This window comes from Plodia interpunctella, chromosome 9, assembly GCF_027563975.2.
Source record: "Plodia interpunctella isolate USDA-ARS_2022_Savannah chromosome 9, ilPloInte3.2, whole genome shotgun sequence".
NCBI classification, from domain to species: Eukaryota; Metazoa; Arthropoda; class Insecta; order Lepidoptera; family Pyralidae; genus Plodia; species Plodia interpunctella.
Window position 1 is genome coordinate 8181942 of NC_071302.1, and position 19250 is coordinate 8201191.

The 19250-nt window shown below is 32.8% G+C and overlaps 1 protein-coding gene across 1 annotated transcript in view; it reads right to left on the reverse strand.

Moving 5' to 3' along the window:
• The window catches only part of LOC128672504 (uncharacterized protein), an 84646-nt gene that overhangs the window by 43144 nt on the left and 22252 nt on the right, over positions 1–19250 (reverse strand). The window lies entirely within an intron of this gene.

The following is a 19250-nucleotide window of genomic DNA, read 5'->3' on the forward strand; positions in this document are numbered from 1 at the left end:
GTCGTAATAATTATGAATATTGGTCCCAAAGACGTGGTCACAACAAAACCCAATTTGGATCAAGATTGACGTCTACTCAATCACAAACTTCAGTTCATTAAGGCAAGTTCACAACTAATACAATTTGCTTGAGCACACGCATCGGCTAATTTATACAGCGATGTGAGTAAGCCCATAGTTTATCGTCTTATGGGCGTCTAGATAATGGCTTAAATGAATAATTATTATTTGCGAATGGTTTCGCCTGGACATACATCTAGAGTCTAGTAAGCTTCAAAGATTTATATGCGTGATTATTGATGAGAACGCGCTATCTATTAACATTTATTTTTATACCTAACTAACTAACTAACTAACTGTTCTGTAATTTTTGACTACGAGCAAAAACATAAGTGCATTTATTTTATTTTTAACCAAAAATATTTTTTCTGAACACCAGAAGAGAGTTCAAACTTTGTACCGTTGACATTTCGTTTCAACACATATGCAAATATCAGTGCATCGTCGCATAATGCAGTTCTGATTCAAATGAGAAACGAGACACTTTCCTCTGAGCAACACATATCGTTTACAAATGTCGCGAGCATTCTTACGAGTACACACTCAGGGCTGTCACCAGAGACAAAAATAGAATGAAAAATAAGAAGATAAATATTTTTAATTTCTAATTTTTTTTAATATTGCTCCGTAAAAATGTCTACGACTACTTATTTGATTGTAATGATATCTGAAAAAATAAAACGAAGGGCTATTATGTAGATATCAGAGATATCACAAACAATACCGTACCAAAATTTTATATAATCAATTATTTTTGTGAAATCTTGTTTAAATATATTTTTTCTACTATTCACCCATTCTTTTTCGACGTAGAGATTATAAAAATCCATATAAACTGAAATATTTGACTAACGACTATGAACGAAAACGATGCGTAGCATCGTGCTTGCACTAGCTAGTATTGAGCCAATTCAAGCAATTTATTGATACGTTTCCTAGACAACCAATTTTGATTCCATATCTATCGAAGCCAATTCCCACAACCAATCGGAATAGTTCTAGTTAGGTACTGGTAGTGGCAGCCCTATTATATGAGAGCACATCGACTGCAATCTAAAGACGTTTTGTGCGATGTCGCTTCGCTGTACAAATTATAGATTTATTTCACTAAATATACCCAATTAAATTAACTAAAAATTATCTATTGAGATGCTAAAACATTTCAACATTGATTGAACTGACATGCTTCAAGCATGAAAGCCGTGAAATAACTCAACCTCATTAAACTAATGATCTCCTGAAATCTCTGCAAGGAATTCCTTGCATTTATAATCATAAATGCTTGCCTTTTTACATTAGCTACCACAACAAAGCGATAGCTTTGTTGTTTTTTTGGTGATGCGATAGCATACAACTTGAAAAAAAATAACTATTCACATTATATGCAAACTATCCGGATATTGGCTGAATTCTACTTTGTTACTACTATAAGTTTATATCGAGAAATATCAATAGGAATCGACGCAAACACTGAAAGACGTCTCTATTTACCTATATACCTCAAGGGTTGAGAGACTGCACCTGGCAGGTTGTTATGTATTATTTTATCTCAAGAACACGTGGGAGGATATTTCTCGGAACGTGCTTGCTCAATTTAAAAACAGTATAAATATAAAACAGAGTAGGGATTCAGCTTGGATAGTTGATAGACAACAATATAAGGTACACGAGCTTCACGGCCTCACAGTCCTGAATACAACAGCATGGGAACACGCGACAATGACACATATATACGTAACATATGTACCTAATAATCTATTACTCTACAAATTATTTCACTTACAATGTACGTATGTCGCTTTGTAGTATGTCGCTTTGTTTGCAAAACTTCTCGCAATTCAATTTTGATGCAAATATCTTCAAATATTTGAACTGAAATTTTGTACATACAGGTTTAATTTGCCAATGCGTTATTATAATATGAATGATACTTTTACTATGACTTTACAGTGACCGGAATCGCTAGCGCCTGCGTAAAAAATATCTATGAAGAAATGTACAGCGCCTCTAGTTTACTCGGAAGGTGCAAATGCTCAACGGTTTACAGAGATGACTTTTTGTTACATGTGGAATGCAATGATGTCTCTTAACAATAAAAACTTTTTTATATTACTGAAACTCGATGTTTTTTCTGGGGAAAACCATGGCATCATTCCACAAACTCAGTCTTGTAACAAAAATATTTTTTTGTAAAAAATCTTGTCATTTTCTTTTCTATAATTCTAATTCTACGACAGGTAAGACAGAATACAAAAGCACGTACCAAAGACATAAGGTTGATATTACATTGCAAATATCTAGAGGACTCGGCTCCGTTACTAGATTGTTACTGAAGTTTCGGCGTGCTCCACCATAGTGTTATTATCACTGTAAATAATCTTACCTTTACCTTTGAAACTATCTCTAATAACTTCTTTTCGTTGAAGAACCGGTTTCGAAAGTGTATTTTCTTACAGATTTATAACGACAATCTATTAGCTAAGTACTATTATTATCAACAATCAATTAATCAGATCTATTATTATTAGACAGGCAGAAGTGGAGGAGACTGACATGCTGTACCGACCCCACATAAAGTGTGATATGGGTCGGCTGATGATGATGATATTAGCTACCTACTATTAGGAAATTCGTGAGAAAACCTATACAGTGGTTGACAGTTTAGTTTACTAGTGTATATGCGATTATTAGCCACTAAACGCAATTGGTTGCGTATGCGGTGAGCGTAAAAGTCATGTCAGAAGCCGCCAGGCGACATAAATAAAATCTGACACTAGTGTTAGTAATTAACACACTCGAAAAGAAAAAGAAAAAATAGGAAAATGTAAAAGTTAGTAAATAAATTAATATATAATAAAATAATATAAAAATAATACAAATAGCTTGATGGAATCATGGAATAGTCTGATATATGAGAATTCCAACACAAAGTTAAGTTCATTTTGCTTAGACCATTGTGGCGCAACAATGCAAAATTCGGGACCAAAGTGAGTTTAAAGCACAGACGTAATGTTTTTATATCCGTGGTTTAAAGTGACTTGCACCGTCAAATTTGACGTTGATAATTAGACAAAATTGCGTTTATCTGCGCACCATAAACTTATCGTCAAAGTTGACGGTGCAACCCACCCTTAAGCGACGGATTTTGTCCAGAAGTTACCGAGCTCCTCTGGTTTATGTATGGAAAAATAAATACCTTGAAAATCATAATTCCAAAAATATGCACTTTGTCAAAATGAAATTTTTATAGCGCTTTAACATTAACCTGCACAGAAAAACACAAAGTACGCCGAGGGGTAGGTTAAAGTCGACGTCAAAGTTGACTAGTGCAACTCACCCTTATGTACATCTAAGACAATATTCTACGTATTTTCATAATGGCCGCCCGTGACGGCGCACGTTATCTTTATTGTGTACGAAGGAAGATATAGCAATTTATGTTTGCGTAGATAGAGGAACGTGCGATAGTATTGTGCGTTTGTCTGTAATGTTCTAGGTCTACGAGTTTGTTGGATTCTCTGTGCGTCTTCGTTGCCTCAGTGAACAACGAGCAAAATTTATACAAAGTTCATGTTTCATCGCAGGTTTATAAAGGGCATTCCTAGTTCAACAAAGGAGATATAACACGCTGCACGTGTCTTATGCTATATGCATTACACCACGTGCAGCGTGACACAGTATAATAAAGTATGCTACCAACTTGTAAGTATGGTGTCAATGATGGAACATCTGAAAGGGGTGGCTGGGGACTTAAAATGACTTTATAGTTAAATGGGTAGGTAACTATATTATAGGTACTAGAAACTTAATATAAGTTTACTGATATACACACTTATCCCCTATTTTAACACATAATTCTTTATAGTATGCCATATTATTCAATATTTTAGGTTAAGCAATTAATTTTATACTTAAAACACACACAAAACAAATGTATCTAGCATAAAACCCAATTTATACCTCTATTCAGCAAGTGTTGTACAAACTCGCATAAAACGATCAAAACAAATTCCAAACAACATTTAATCTCAAACGTCTACAAAAAGCTGAATGGATTGCAAGAAAAATGTCAAGCACCGTTTATATTTCTACGAATCGGTCCTTGCAAAGCCCGACTGCCTACTTGCTTCAGAAATCGACGAGGCAGCCACTCGTGTACCTATTCTGGACCACTGAGTCACTTCCAATCATTTAACTTTTCTCGTTTTTTTTTATTTATTATATAAAACTTAGCTTTAAAGATTCCATACTTAGAGCATTATATATGAGAGAATCGTTTTAGAGTGACACATTTATTATTAATTATTTTTTGTAACATACACATTTATATACATTTACTACGAGTATATTGCATTAAAATATTTCCGATATACTATTATACATTACCGATATACATTTACATAAGTAGGTAATGTAAAATTTTCCGCCTTCTAATACATACTGGTAAGACAGCTATATATATAATTAACAGACTTTTTTTCGATTTTATAAATAAAAATACTTATACTTCATAATTAGAAGAATAATAATAGGATATATTTTTATTATATACATATATTTTTATTAAAGAAATCGAAAAATGACTGTTAATTATAAAATAACAAATGATTTGACGGATGGTTGAATCGGTGGAAAGTGACAAGCCGGAGCATTGCCCCTGTCATAACAAAACTTGTGAAGCTGATAAGATCGAGTCAGAATAGTCCGGCGTCTGGAGTCCCGTTACCCTGACCTTGATCACAGATGGACAGCTGTTTCGACGAGTTTGCGAACCACTGAATAATAACTTGGAACAAGCAGAACTAAGTGGAAAGTTAGATTGTTTTTAGAGTGCTGCTGAAACACCCACGGACGGGGTTAAATTTTGATATGAAGTTTTGCCGAGGCATACTTAAATAGCTAAACACGTACGAAATATTAAGACCGAGTTTAACTACTTCGCTGTTTGCTATCTAGAAATTTATGTTAGTTTTCAGTTCAGGTGGCTATTTTTATAAACAAATATGTTGCATTTAAACGCGTTGGCATTTCTAAAAAATATTTCAACATTTTTTTTATTGTAAAGGAAAATCTGTTTAATTTTTACATACTAATTAATTTTTACATATAAAAAGTAGATGTAGATTTACGAAAATGTAATTATAGTTATGCAAATAGAGAATAACAAAATCATTTTCAAACCATACAATTGTATTAGTATTATCTTCTACATTTGCCTCGCTCTCATGCTAAACTTAAAAAAAAAAGATATTTCATTTTCTATATTAGATGATTGCATACCTCTGGCTAAATTATTTATCTCCTTTGAATTGAGTTAGTTAAAAAAAAACATTCAACAAACGTATGCCCACGTTATGTCTCATCTACTCGTATCCACTCCACGAAAATAAAACGATATTATATAACCTTGCAGACCAGCCAGCGCTCATTTCATTACCCTAATGAAATAGAAATGTTTTCGTCTCACCTAGTAAAATATACGTAGGTAATATGAGCAAAAACTACGCCCCTATGAAACTCAGTATAACCGACTACACTTTAGGGCACGAAACTTGGCTGACCTTTAATTAAAGAATATATTCATTTTCCGATGTACTCAAACTTCAAGTAAACGAAGTTGTTTTAATACAATTAATTGATGTATTGTATCTGCTTCCAATGATGTAATAAACTGAAATAAATAATTTATTTTCAAGGCCGAATAAGAATTGAGTGGAATGATAATGCACCTCGCCACGATATTGTTAATAAGAAGGTATCAGAACAGTTGTCATCAGACCGTAAAAGAGTGGAAGAAATTGACACTGAAATGGGATAAATGTAGGCGGATTATTATAATATTCTGAGTGTACACGACTTCATTCGCGTTTTAAATCAGTCTTAGAGGATGGAAAAAAAATGGAAAATGCTTGAAAATGCCTTATAGCATGTAGTCCACGTATTGCTAGCTTTTAAACTTAAGCAATCAAGTTTATATAAATCAACAAAATTGTAGCTATTAAGCGTAAGCATAGTGCGTGTCATTCAAGTTGATGTGTGAGTTTTACTGTAGACAATATGGTAAAAAAACTTAAATTGAATTAGGTACTTTAATTAAATTAGAGCACGATGAAAAGACATATTACTGATTTGTAGTTGAAAAATACTTTCCAATTAACTTGGTCTTGGCAATGACCTTATAAGAATTCCTTAGAAGTTCGCAAGCTAAAAAATATTCGGTCAAATAATAATTGGGCCAAGTTTGCGGGACCTGAAGTGTAAAGGAGGCTAGAAGTTGCCAGAGGGTAATAGGAGATAATTTCGCCAATTACTGACATTACTTTGCTCATCTCGATACGTGTCAATGAACCAGGGGTATTTTTTCTTCTTTTAATATGAGGAAAACTCTACTTTCACAATATTATATATTGACTAAATATCTTAAAATAGACTATAAAATAAGAATCCATTTCTTTATAAAAAAGTTTTTAATCTACATCGGTGGACCGATTTAACTAATTATTTTTAAGACGCCGCAGTTAAGGCGATTACTCCCTATCCTACCTCATATTTTATTCATTTCTTTCTTACCGAAAATTAAAAAAATATTTTAACAGATTATGTCACACTAGACAAAGAATTTTAGTAAAAAACGTTTGCATACTATAGAAAAGGTGAGTAAATAAATTATTCCCACTTCACTTACAGGGGAGGTACCCTAAAATTTGTCCTTTTTTTCAAGATTTTATTTGACCATTGTACGACGTGATTAATGTGTATACCCATACCAAATTACATGATTCTAAAGTACGGACGTACGGACGGACTCTGGCGAAACTATAAGAGTTACTGCGGAACCCTAAAAAACCCTTCAAATTCATTTTTTTATATTCAATCGCTAATAGGATTAGTGCCTAACAAAAGTTTCCTAGAATAATCTCGTTATTGTTTTAGACGGGTCGTATTATGACAAAACGTTCACATCAAAGAAAATCCTTCATTATTCTAGTCTCGAACAAATTACTTATACACATACACATACATATAATCCTTTGTAATGATCTTGTAATGTAGTTTTTATTTAAAAAATAATATGGTATATTTATTATAAATAAATACAATGTTTTTGTTGTATTTTCTAGATGTTGTAATATTTTACATCGGTTTTGGGATTCTATTCACTTAGAACCTGCGTTGCACCACTTTCTCATAAGTTATCATACTGTAATCTGACGGATAAACTAACCGTTAGAAAAATCTACCTGATTGGCCAGTTAGCCCTACTCAACAAAATTTTTAACGCTATCTGTTCGATATGTTACATATAGGTTATCAGATACTATATCAGCAAGCGCTGAAATAAGCCCCTCTGAATCAAAAGATAATATTGTTTGTACTAACATCCTGTAAAATAAAATGGCGTTAAGCATACATTGCTGGAATAATGGAGCGATAGTAAATGGAAAAGGCAATGGCAAACCACTCCATTTTTTTTTTTTACTAATTTTCAAAACTATTAAAGCCGAATTAAAAAAATACAGTCAAGTTTGATTTATGCTAGTGCAGTGAACCGAAAAAATTTTTTTATTCGTTTTTTTTATTTGTCACGCATTGATTGCATCAAGAGCTCTATGGATACAATAAAAGCGTTTGGCATTTTTTTTTAATAAACTTCTTTTATGTGCTAACTTCAGACTTGTTACTTGCAATAAATAAATCTGAAATCTAGTATTCCTATTAAAAAAAGCCTTGGCAGACAGGTAAGGAAGGGAAAGGGAACGTTTATAGTATATATAGGTTTTATATATTGAGGTACAGTACGCTAAAACTCGCTCATAATGAAAAATTGGTCAAAAAGCAGCAGCAACAGTGAAAAAATCGTTACCGATAAAAAAGTTTTCGAAACGAAACTGTAATAACATTTGCGTTCCAGAAAAAGAGAAAATATTTTAGAAACAAAACGTTGTGAATTTATTCAGTCGTATTTTTCTATAGGATTGCAAAACGTATGCCGCGAATACTGAACGGGATAGGCATGTCAGAATTGTCACTTGCAATCTGTGCTATGTTCGTTCAGGAAAACAATAAAAAACCAGTCAAGTGCGGGTTGGATTCCCACTGAGGGTTACGTAAAATTAGCTTTTTTGTTATGTATTTACATTATAAATGTTTATGATTTGCGAATGTATAATCTTGCCATTTTTCATGATTTTAAATATAGTCAACACACCCGTACCGGTTTACCTTACGTATATACCGCATCCTTGACCCTTGTAAAATCTAGAATGACTAGTAAACCCACTCTAAGGGTTCCATTTTTAAATTTAGAGGTACGTTAAATAAAAAAGAACACAATTGTTTTTTTTTATCGAATAGAATATAAATTGCCAGTAGTACAATACCATGCGTTTGTCATATTTAGGTCCACTAAAAAATACCGCACGTTAAAATCGTGTGTTTCCAATTTCACCACAAAGATATTTTCATCAAAGTTCCGCGGGCTATTTCCATGTAAATATTGCCTGCACAGCAATATTTTCCGAATAGTCTGCAGGCAAACCTTTTAGAAGATGAACAAACAATAACATGTATGAGCTATTTTTATGCTAAGTACTAATAATATCATCTTTTGTCCTATAAATAGTACAAATGGTATGTGTGTGAATTAGGATGTGTGGTACTACTATAAATAAATATTATTAGCCGAAAAGTAAGTTCGAGACTCGTGTTATGGGATAATAATTCACCGTACTATATCATAACTAAGTGGTTACATCAATCTCGATAGCTTAATAATAATATGAGTAACACCGGTTATTACAATAAAATAATAGAAGCCCTTCTTGTTAAATTGACCCTTTCCTGGAATAATTCCCTCACCTCACAACTCAATATTGACGACTCTCACCTAATAGTATACCTATGTATTATCAATTTATTTCTCATTTAAATAAAACTGGACAAGGAAACAAATTGTATATTATATAATCAGCTTCAGCTAAATTTAGGACAATCTGACGGTCGTGAAACTAAGGGTCGATTGCACCAGACAATTTTGACGTTAACTTTGACCTGTGCGCCGTCGTCGTTTAGAAAAAATTGCGTAATATGTATTGTTCTGAGCAGATAAAAGTTTAATACTTTAAAAAATATCAACCAAATGTTAACTGTTCTAATTGGATGAAAAATTCGTTTGACTCTCACATGGCACTCTGCTATTTTATTGACGAAATATTTTAAAATTTGCGAACAGTGAATTCTATTCAGATGTTGTTTCAAACATCGTCAATAGCTGCTACAACCAATTACTTGTGAAATATTGAGTATTGCTACCATTTTTTATTTACCTAGCTTTCGTTCTTGATTTATTTAGATTTTTGACATTAACTTTATATAAATAATTAGCGATAAAGCGTATCTTTTTCGGAAAAAAAATACGCCATTCTATCGAAACGACGGCGACGCGCAGGTTAAAGTTAAAGTCAAAGTTGACTAGTGCAACTCACTCTATTTAAACTGTGAATGTAAAACTTCAATAGCATATTTCTGGCGACTTACACGTGTAGAGATAATTGAAAAATAATTGAAAAAGACAGCCAGAGTGATATAAACTTGGTTATTTACGTGTGTCCTTCTTTCACGTCAAATCGGAGCAAATAATGATCGCAGCAATTAATGAATGAGATTTTTTGTGTGCATATATAGTTGAAACGGTGGAGAGTAGGGACAATATAAATCAATATATGTATGAGATCTCAATTAGAACCCGAAGTAAAGAAAAAAAAACTTTATTCGGCTAACACGTTTTGCATTTTACGCCTATACTAATATACACTCAATTTTAAACGGAAGCCGATAAGGTAACCAGCTCTGTTATATGCTGTGCCATAGTGGGCCTATATAAAAGAAAAAACAATGTGAAATTATATGTCAAATATACCTAATAAAAAAATAATGTAAAAGTTAAGTAGTTATGGTACCTAGTCATATAAAATTCGGTTCTCATCCTGAATATCATAAAAATCAATTAGGATACTATTACTAACTTCTCTATTTCGAAATCCATAAAATAAGAATTAACAAAATAGCAACAGACCGCATTTAAAATAACCATCTTTTTGCAAACGGAAATTAAACATAAAATTTAATAGCCATTTTTCTCGACACAAGATTAGTCGTTCACGAAAGTGAACCAGCTTATAATAATTGATAGAAAATGCTCTAGAGCTTAACAAACTTTGTAACCAACATGTATGAAAGCGACAGGCGAGAGCTTTAAGCCTCAGGGCTTTACCTTTATGATCTGAACGGTAATTAAGTTCTTGCCTTGCTTTTATTTGCCGCGGTACACGTTACCGCAGCGGTACTAAGCAAACCACGTGAGATGGTTATAAGCGATTTTAGCTGCACGTCCTGATTTTTAGTACTAAAATGTATTTATTAAGGGTTTGCGGTAAGACGCAAAAAAATGCGTGCACGTCGCGCGTATGCGCATCAAGAGATTACCCTAAAGGGGTACCTGCGATGTGTGCGAATCATCTATTGTAGGAATATTGTGGTTGTTGTATCCAGACTAAGCTGTTGTATTTTTAATAAAAACTAGCGGCCCGTCTTGGCTATGCTCGAAAATACACATAAATCAGTTCGGTAGTTTTTGAGTTTATCGCGTACATACAGACAGACGCGACATGGGGATTTCTTTTTATAATGTATATAAGGATATAAAACTAGTTAACTATGTTAAAATTTTAGTTAATACTAATACTGACCCAAGTTTGACACAAGAATCTCGCTCGCTATTTTCATTAGATTCAAAATCTTGCATTGCCAAAAACAATGCAATTATGTCCAGCAAAAGCCCGGGCGTAAACCCATCTTTGGCCACAGCCCTTTAGGGAAAAAGAAACAGTTAGACTTGATTTGCCGTTTTACTAGAAGCTCGTTTCAACGGACTTTGTAAACAGTTCCATTTCTAGTAGGTACTAGTTTGTATACCCTATATCTTGTGTTTAAAACAAAATTACCTAGTAATCTAAAGCCTCGTTTATATAAGAAATAAATGCTATACTTTTTTACTCGATAACATTTACCTAACTTGTTCATTAGGTATATTCACTCGATCATTAGGTATATTTTCGCCGAAGAGCAGAGCTTCAAAGACGAACCCTCTTTAGTTATTTTCAATGAAAATCTAAAAAATTAAACGCTCATAATAGTACTTAATAAAGTAAAGGGTCCAGGAATAGAGGAAGATCTAAGAAGAAATGGATGGAATGTGTCAAGGATAGTATGAACAGGAAAGGAGTATCAATGGATATGGCAAATGATAGAACGAAATGGAAGGAACTTACATACTGTGCCGACCCCACATGAGTGAGATAAGGTCAAAAAGAAGAAGAATAGTACTTAATACAATTTATTACATCTAATTACTTTATCGGATGATAAAAAATGATGCCAAAATTATATACGTCATTAGTAAGTTACTTCGATTTCAAATCTCGAATTAATTAATAGCATCCGATCGTGGTACCTGATCACCGCCAATGGCAATGAAATCTGGTCAAGTACAGATACCGAACGAAGGCCGGCAGAAAACCGGACGGGCCAGATGGAATGAAAGTAATCAGCAACTGTTAAATACCCGTAATATACCGCTACGGCGCGCGGGGCATGGTTGGAACATATAAAGAAAATCCGTGTACACACATACACAGAATTTCTCCAATCCGATCGTCAAAGTATCCAAATTAATTGTGAATTTATTTATTTATTACGGTGTGCAAAACAGGTTACATTAGTTATTAGGATTTAGTCCCTATTACCATGCAGGTAAGGTAATTAACCCTTACACTAATGAACTTAGACGCCAGTATCAGAAGGGCGCTGAAGCTAAAATAGTACCTTCGCAAGCACTACCATCTAGCATCATTGTATGTACCCTACATTATAATATACATACATAAATATACATGCGAGCTGAAAATGCTTGGGGCCGCATCATCATACAAGTTGAGAGGCATCATACCCTCGGTGGTCAGACAGAACTCTTGATCAGTCGTACAGTACATACAGACCTGCAGTTGAGTGAAGGTGATACGTTGCTGTGTCTAGTCGGAATAAATTTTTATATCTGTCACTTTATAGTTTAAGGTAGTAATGTGATTTTTTTCGACAACACACAACTAATTATTCCATACTACTGACAACATAATAGTTATGCGAATAATATATAGATTTCAATGAAACAAATGTTAAAGTACATTTAATTAATTGGGAACATTATTATGTGGTATATTATTACTATTTCTCAACAGAAATAAATCAACTACGAAACATAATTGCAAAATTTTCCATTGAAATAGAGAACAATTCGGCACCATCTGATAGATAGATATTTGCAATAAATATCTGAAATACTCGTGCCAATATACTACATATCATTTATTGAATAGTCTGCGAATCATCAAAGGCTCAGTGAATCTGAATCTTCATCGAGATCCACAAAGATCCGAAACTCCGAACATCAATAGAATGGAGGCATTATCCCGAAAATGGCCAATGAAAGAGGTAATCATGTAACGCGCATTTTAATGTATTCAGAATGGACTCTGAGATGCTTCACTTATTTTTGTAGAAAATGAACTATGTACAAGTGTTGTATGTAAATTTAAATGGGAGCACTCAAAGGTTATACTCTAGTCTGTCATTAAAGTTAAATAAAAATATGCGAAATAAATAGTTTCAAAAACTAATTAGTTACTTCAGTGCTATCCCTCCGGAACGAATAGACTACTTTCCAGTTTGGTCCAGTTTTAAAATTTCGTCTGTTTTCCCAAAGTACGTACAAACTTCTTCATTCTGTCCACTTTCGATAAGTAAAATGAGTACTTTTGTAGTTTATAAACAAGTGGCTCCGCCCCAGAGCACGACGTAAATATATTTTAGTCATCAGTAAACAAACTTAGGACACAGTAATACCAGATTATTTAATAAATTGTTTCAATGAGTGGTTCAGCCTCCCCGTCTACCAGGGACGTGGGCAGTCCTATGGGACTTATCCCGGACAATCTGAGCCTAACTGTATTACACGGCTTTCGATATTTCTGGCCGGATTTATGGCCAGGCGCGGGATTTACAGCTTTGACCGGAATGCTTACCCACAGCTTTGTTAGCTTTTTATAGCCAATTTGTTACCTTGTGTATCTTTTGGGGACTCTTGATTTCGTACAAAAATTACTCTCTTGATGCTAACTTTCTTTATATCAGATAAAATGTTTCTTAGTTGATCGAAAGAAATGTTCTAGGATAGAACTAGAAATAGAACAAGCATATTTCTAGTTAGCGATCTATCTCAGCTTTGCGTTGATTCAAGTGATGTGATATGAAAATAAGAAATATATAAGAAATTATCCCAATGACAAGAATAACCTCATCTATTCACTTTGCAAGCCGGACAGACCCAGCAATCAACTTACGACACTATGATAATAACATAACGTCGCGTCGTAATTATGCAAAATATTACCGAATTTTAGAATTCTTGCTAAAACAAGCGCTTACATCACTTAAATTCCTTTGTCGATATTGTCAGTTTGACTCATATACAGTTATAAACCAGCTTGGAATTCGATAAATTATGTTGATCTTTAGCATTAAGCGTTATGCTTGATCATACTACTTACCGTACCTGATAGAAACACAAAGGTACCTGATTAATTAAGCATTGTAAGTTTATTATTATTGTGTCTGTCATGTAATGTACTCTAGTGTGTTGGAATAAGTGGTTTTTGTACATCCACAGATATTTGAATGAGGGCCACTGGAAAAACTTGTGTACAAAATCTGTGATAACAACTTAGTCATGAAGCTCCAGTTCCACAGTTTTAATATTACGTAATTACTACCACGTAATATGTGTGATTTTGTAGGCTTATAGGTAACATACAAAGCCGTCCAGACAAACAACTATTGTATAATCGATACAAATAATATCTGTAATAAAACTAGCATAGTTCAGTCCAAGTTGCCGTTGACAATGCGAAACTGTACTAAATCTCTATCTCATATGCAGTAAAAGGTTGATGTGCCACGATGTGGGCAGACGGTTTTTATTTTAGACAGTGACAAAATACGTCTTTTACGGAATATTTTATTTTTATGCCCAGCATACCTAATATCTAGTAAGGTGAATGCCCTGCCTATGGTAGAAAAATATGGCATACAGTTTATCACAAGAAAGCTTTGTTGAAAATACACGTGGAATATTACAAATAGTGCCTTTGGCATGAATAGAAAAATTAAAAAAATATCTTACATACACTTGATATACGAAAAAATACAAATATTACCCTCGCTTGCCTATACCTACTACTTTTGTTCGGATGTTAAATTGATCAATCAACGAAAAGTTATTCCGTGGGGAGCCATCACTTGTATTTATCTTCTCTCAACTTAACAGATGGACTTAATTTCCAAAATGAATGGGCCACGTAATAGCCACAGTAGACTTTTTGATAAAGTGAAGCAAAAAAATATATTTTTCCGATTTATTATGTTATTAATCCAAATTGAGATTTGGTCGCAGCTCGTCGTGTTTGCTACATAAGTTGCGCAAATAGAGACCTTAAGATATTATGATAAGGAATTAAATGCTTTATGCGAACACGGTTTAGCTCTCGTCAATCAGCACCAAGAAGCAACGAATAAAACCGTCGGTCTATAGGCTCGTACATGTATAAAATTTTACGCTACAATGTTAATTGAGGTCTTAATACAATTTTATAATTGCAATTATACAACAGTTTATTTTTTTTTAATATGTATCATTATTACATTTATTTATTCAAGTGATGGTAGAATGTTAGATTGACTTTTGTACAAACAACAAATAATGTGAACATTGTTTCTTTTTTACATAAGTAATGTCGAATAAATAAAACTATTAGTTCTGAATCAATCGCGTCTTGTAGGTAAAAACCTACAAAAAAATAATGTTGCTATTTTTATTGACTTGGGAAACCTCAATACCGCAATAGAATGCTGCAGCATTAGAAAAAAAAACGTTGATGTCGTTGTGGTGTAAAATAAAAGTAAGAAAAGTATTGTTCCCCACAATGGAAATAGTTTAAAATAGTTTTCTTCGAACTTTATTTAGATTATACGTAAAATTCGGTTTTTTCTTGAAGTCTTATTATGTAAACAATCTTACCGAGTCTTTTTATGATTTTACAGCTATGTTTGTAAATTAAAATAGACTTTTTAGGAAATTACTTTCGTGGTAAAACAAATGTTTTACTTCAGAAATGTATAGATTTCAACTAAGTAATATTCAATAAAATTCAACCATAAATAATTTGAAGGTTGTTTACATGTATGTATATAGGACTCGTAAGAAAAAGTAGATCTATCTTTGGTAAATTTAAATCTACATCCAAAACGCTGGAAAAAATGTAATATTTCCAGGGCTGTTATAGCGATGTAGAAAGAATCCGGGGCAAACGCGGAAGATATCGAATTCTCTAGACGTTGATAGATGGACACACTCTCCAGCTGAAAAATCACTTTCCAAATGCATTTCGTCACGAACACACCGACATTCCAACATATGAATTACTGTAGATAAGCTTAGATTAAATACTGAAGTAGAGCGTCCGTCCAATCTATTGCTTACGGTAAGATATCTAAATTAATATTACTTGTGTGCCGTTTCGACTCGAAAAAAAGAAATAAAATGAGTAAACAAAATATTCTTTTATACTCGTTCGTATGCGTACGTTAAATAAAAAAAAACAATAATAAATCCCGTTACGTTTAACTTTTTTTATGAATGGATTGGATTTATTTGATTAATAAAGGAAGAAACGTGTCGTTTTGAAACAACAGTTGAGTTTGAGTACTTAATATTCTTTGACTTCGTCCAGCTACCGTCCAAGTAATATACCCACTATTGTTGTATTAAAAATTCCCACATTTCCTGGTAATAATCGACATATATATTATTCAGTATTCACTATTTTTACTACCAAAGTTTTTATAAAAACTTTCTTTTCATAAAAAGTATTTATAAAGTTTTTGTGATGATGATTGATTTGGTGACAAGATCGATTTATAAAAATAGTGAATATTGAATAACATATACGTCTATTAATACCAGTAAATGTGAGAATTTTTAATACAACAATGGTTTTAACAAGCTCGTTAGTGGCAATGATAACACGGTCTTAATAATGAAGCAATGTCGTGAGATAAAAGTGTGACTAGAATTCAAAATTTAACATGACCAAATTCTATTAAATATTCGAACTAAAATTATATTCACGAAAAAGCTTTTTACGAAACAAATGTTTTTAATGATACAATTGAGTAACGTACTTCGACTTAGAAATAAAATTTCAGTCTTATGTTCGGTGATTATTATTTTATTATAGTAACATTAATTAATATTTCACAGTTTGTTTCTCTTAAAATACCTTAAATTAATTATTTCATTGATAATTTTACAAATATTGGATTTATTCATAAAGCTTGAGCTTTTAAAGCAAAAATTTACAAACTTAAACTAAACACATAATTTAAAATTCCAAATTATTTGTATTAAACTGTTATCTTAAACTGTGTATAAAGTTTTTTAAAGACCATTAATTATTATTATATTATTTTGTTTGTCAACACCATTGTAAAAAAAAACTTATTGCATAACCTCTTACAGACAAACACTGCATTGTTTTTAAAATTTATATTGTGCATACACAATATAAAAACAATCTTTAATAAACTTATTACACGTCATAAATTCGTCACTGTATAACACCTTTTATGTACATAATTAAATATATATGTATAATTGTTGACGGGTGTACCGCAATGACTGCAGGCGGACATGTAGTGTACCTAAAATAAATCGGCGATGCATCAATGTCGGTAAATTTACAGTACAACCGCATATTTGTCCATTCTACAAATAATGATTAACCAATAATTTTGTCAATTGACCGGTTGTTTAAAAAGTAGTGTGATACATTTTTTATTTGTCACTGTAAGAGCATGTACTACCAGCCTGTTTTAAATCGTTGCGAGAAAAAAAATCAAACTATTTTTCAGGTCTTTCAATAAATAAATTATTGCAAAGTTTAGTCACACAGTATTAAAAAAGTATGTATAACAAAGACGCGCCGACTTGACGACTGAAATCCCACTCAGTAACTTCATGTCTGATAAACCATCGTGCTTCGTCAAGTTTGCTTTATTATACATGACGTTTACGAAAGTTAAAGAAAAGTTAAACTTCAAAATTCGAATTACATTTTCTTTGTATTTATGTCTAAGTGGCCAGGACTTAAAATTACAATCAGATGATTAGAATGTTCAGTCAACGCGACAAAGACGCGACTTGACAACTGACAACCCCACTTAGTGACTTAGTGTTGGACAAACCGTCGAGCCTTCAGTTACATCGTCTATTTGTCAATCCAGAGCTCTCGACCTGTTTGCATGGTCAACATCATTGCGCATAATCGTCCTCCTTTACTCGGTCGAACTGTACTTGTATTTACTCTGCCAAATACAATAATTTTATATAATGTCTAAAATGCCTAAATTATATTTCCTTATTAAAATAAAAAGGTGGAAAAAATTGGTGATAACTTATCTGTAACGTTTAAAGTATTTATTTAACGCACACATTCACACACACTCGTCTCATTTTAAAGATTTTCATCTTCAGACACACAGGCTATACAGAGTTAAGTTTCTGAACATATTTCATATACCACAGGATACAGGTTAATGACCTTGTACATTGTAGCAATTCCTCTGTATTTTTCCTACGTGCCATGTGAGAAGAATTTAGAAATCATTGCGAAATGTACACAAAGAAGTGTAAATAGGATATTGGTATTCTTCCGTAGCCACCTTCGACTCCGATTCAAAAATAAATTTCTAGCTATGATTTTATACTTGGTTATTGTTTAAGTATAGGTTTCATGGACTTACTATAAAAATTAACTTTTATGTGACTATTATCTAATAAAAAGTTAAACTTAAAACACCGACGTGTGCGGCGTGCAAAATATAAAATCTAGATATCAATTTCAAAGTACAAACTGTGTTTATCAGAAGCCTATTCCTAATTCTAGACGATTTAACGCATGGGCATTATGTAATTTAGTATTTCCGAAGCTAACAGGTGAGTCCATTTCCATAGTCAGCGAGGCGTTGCGTATTTTCCACGACGTAGTGCATGAAACTGAAAAGTATACCCTTGCTCGTACTTTACGGACGGCTGTGGTGCTAAATGGTGACATTTTGAATGTGACTTCGGTCATGAGTACATTTTCAGTCAGCTTTTGGCCGTTGTCATTAGATAAAAAAATAATAGTATGTATGCACTTTATAAAATAATATTTAAATGACCGACCGAGAGTTATGTACAAAGTAACTTTGAAACACCGGTAGTTTTAATGGTTTCCTTCAGGGAAATCAACTCGTCGTTTTTTTTTCTTTTTCAGCCAGTTTATTTTATGGAAACCGTTTTTCTTTCCCCATTGAAAATTCCTTTTTTAAAGTTTATATGCCAATCTGAATCGTAGTTTTCAAAGTGCAACTTGCTATCCAGTGAAGAGAAACATCGCGAGAACCTGCATATTGGTTAACTGATAAGTTCGTGTGTACGCTACTAACTCATACTTGAGCAGTCGCAAGTCATACCAAATTAACATTAAGGCGACTTGAATAAAATATTTTTGATACGATGACAGCTGTTCACAATGACTCATTCGACAAGAAAAAACGATTTAATAAAACAAGTAAATACAGACAATATTATATGTATGTGTTGTGTAGGGAATTATGTCACAGTAACACCGGACTCGATTCATTTATAAAATTATCACGTGTTTATTACTACGTCACCTAACACCCGCACTTAACGAACCAAATATAGTTACAGTTGTAACAAAGTAGATAAAATAGCAATGTGTAAAAATTCTCATAAAAAAACATGTTTAGCCTAGCGCCTAGTGAAAATACTGTTATTCTCTAGTTCCCACTCAACTAGTTTTTTTTTTAATATAAAATAGACCTGTTAAAATGCTGTTAGGTTTTCAACAGATGGCAATGACCACATTATGTTTGGTTTTGATTATATAAATGTTAATTGAATAAATTGTCTAACGGATTGTTTATTTTTTAATTTCGTGTTAATAATTTTA